Source organism: Mus pahari, chromosome 1 (genome assembly GCF_900095145.1).
Source record: "Mus pahari chromosome 1, PAHARI_EIJ_v1.1, whole genome shotgun sequence".
NCBI classification, from domain to species: domain Eukaryota; kingdom Metazoa; phylum Chordata; class Mammalia; order Rodentia; family Muridae; genus Mus; species Mus pahari.
This window is the reverse complement of record NC_034590.1, coordinates 39325455-39327892: the sequence shown is the minus strand read 5'-3', so window position 1 is coordinate 39327892 and position 2438 is coordinate 39325455.

Below are 2438 nucleotides of genomic sequence, written 5' to 3'. Positions count from 1 at the left end.
AGAGACAGGGACAGAGACAGAGACAGGGACAGAGAGACAGAGAGACCGAGAGGCTGAGACCTTATTTTAGGTCTCCCAGCAGGTCCAATAAAGCATTCTCCCTCACATTCTAATGAAGGTAAAAGCTGGGTAATGAACAGGTAGGATCCCAGCTGCCCCTCTATCAGGGACAAGTGTCTTCTCCAGGTCTGGACAAGGTCAAGGTGACAGCAGAGTCAGGTTCTGGGGAGGATCCTCTTCTGGGTTACAGGCTACTAGTGTCCCGCTGTATAACCACATGATAGAAAGGGAGTAAGGCAACCCCTGGGGCTAGTTTTAGCATGAGGATTTAACCCTCTTGGTCTCCTGTCCTGGTTAGGATTTTCTCAGCTTGACACCAGCTAGAGTCATCTGGGAAGAAGGAACCTCAGTTAAGAAAATGCTTCCATCCGATTAGCCTGTAGGGCATTTTCTTGAGAACGGTTGGTGTGGCATACTCAACTCAGCTTGCAAGGGGCCAGGGATGGGGAGTGGCAACTGTAGGGAGGAGGGTGGTCCTGGGAGGCCTAAGAAAGGCAGCTGAGCAATCTATGGGGAGCAGCGTTCCGTCATGATCTCTGCATCCGTTGCGGCCTCCAGGTTCCCTTGAATTCCTGCCTGGTTTTCCGAAGTAGTGGATAGTTACTGGGATGTGCAGGAGTCCCCTTCCCTCCCCAAGTCATCTTGGTCACGGTCATTAACACAGTAAGAGAAGGGTAACTAAGACACTCCCCAAAGTCCAGAGGAAATGACAGTGCCATTGACATTAGGATCTCAACGTATGAATGAAAGGCTAGGATGCAGCATCCAGTAAGGTTAATTAATTAATTAAGAACATGTAGTGGGCCCTTCTGATAGAGGCATTTCATGGAGGACTTTCTCAGCTACCCCCCCCCCAATAAAAAAGACAAGGGACAGGATGGTTATAGGTATTGTTTTACTTTCTAAGTAGCCAATCAAAAGTGATCCCATCGGGGAGGAGGGGTTCCGACTATATGAGAACAGGAGGATAGTCCCACTGTGGGGAATCTGGAGGGATTTTTGCTGGAGACCGCGGGAGTGAGGGAGCTGGATAGAAGTGAAGGAGAGCAGAGTCAGAAATGAATGTGGACGGAGCATCAAAGAGCTGGAGAGCAAGGCAGGACTACGAAGACTGACAGGTGTCAGGAGCAGAGCTGGAAGGCACCGTGCCAGGGGATAGGTCTTGAGATTTTAGTCTTTAAACACATAGCCATGGCCTGGGTACATCTTTCAGAAACTCAACTGTCCCTCAGTCCCCATCAGCAACCATGGGCATCTCTTCCCATCTTTAAGGAAGAAGGGCATGACTTCCGGGTCTCTCTTTGAAACCCCTCCTACTCTCATCATTCCACTTTGTCTCCACCCTCCATTTGATATCACTATATCATTCTCCCTTGACAACTGATATTGGCCCAGGGAGGAGGAGAAGTCCAGGGCCAGCAGTTTCTGAGAAGATACAGGCTGGCCAAGGCAACCTACCAATATGGGTGAGCCTAAGGGAGGGTCAGGCCATATCCCAAACTTTAAGTCCAGAGACAGGCTTGGGGATTGGGCTAGACAGGGGTCAGAGGAGGGATGGGTTAGGATGCTATCTGCCCACGTATGTTCCCCTACCACAGCATCCCCTTCGGCATGCGGGATCCCAGATGTAGCCACCAGGCCTTGCTGCCCTCAGACCTTGAAGAATCATCTTCCCCAGGGTTAGGAAACTTCCCTGGACTCATGGCTGGGCCTGGGAGACACCACCATTGCTAGTATGTCTCATCCTGTTCCTGGCCTACATTCTCCTGTGGAAAATAACCTCCCTCCTCCCCAGGGGTCCTTTGTCTACTACTACTACTACTGCTACTACTTCTTCTTCTTTTAAATATAATACTTTTATTAATTCTTTGAGAATTTCATACATGCATACAAATGGGTTTTTTTTTTTTATCATATTCACGTCCTATTCTTCCCTATCAAGGGAATACCCTTAAAGAAATGAATTCTCCCTCTTTCAATAGCCACCAACTATCAATAAGTCCCCTTCCCCCTCCATGGTTTCACTTCTTAACCTTTACCCTACTCACTCTTTTACTATTAGCCCAGGAATACTATGAACTAGACACAGAAAATGCCAACTTATAGGGCTGATTCTGGAAAGTTTGTCTACCAGCCATCAGTTGTCAGGGCTTCACTCCACTGGCCTTTTTATGGCTATCTTTTCTCAGGAGTAGGCCTTGCTGATGCTACTCATAGGTGGAACCAATCCAGATAGGATGCTTTCAGGAACTTCAAGGACCTGGACTGGACTCCAGGACAGCCTTTGGTGCCCTCAGGATGCCATGCTGCATAGATGGGACAAGGATGCTACCTGCCACCCAAACGAGGCCCAGAAGAGCAATCTGGAGGAGGGCCGG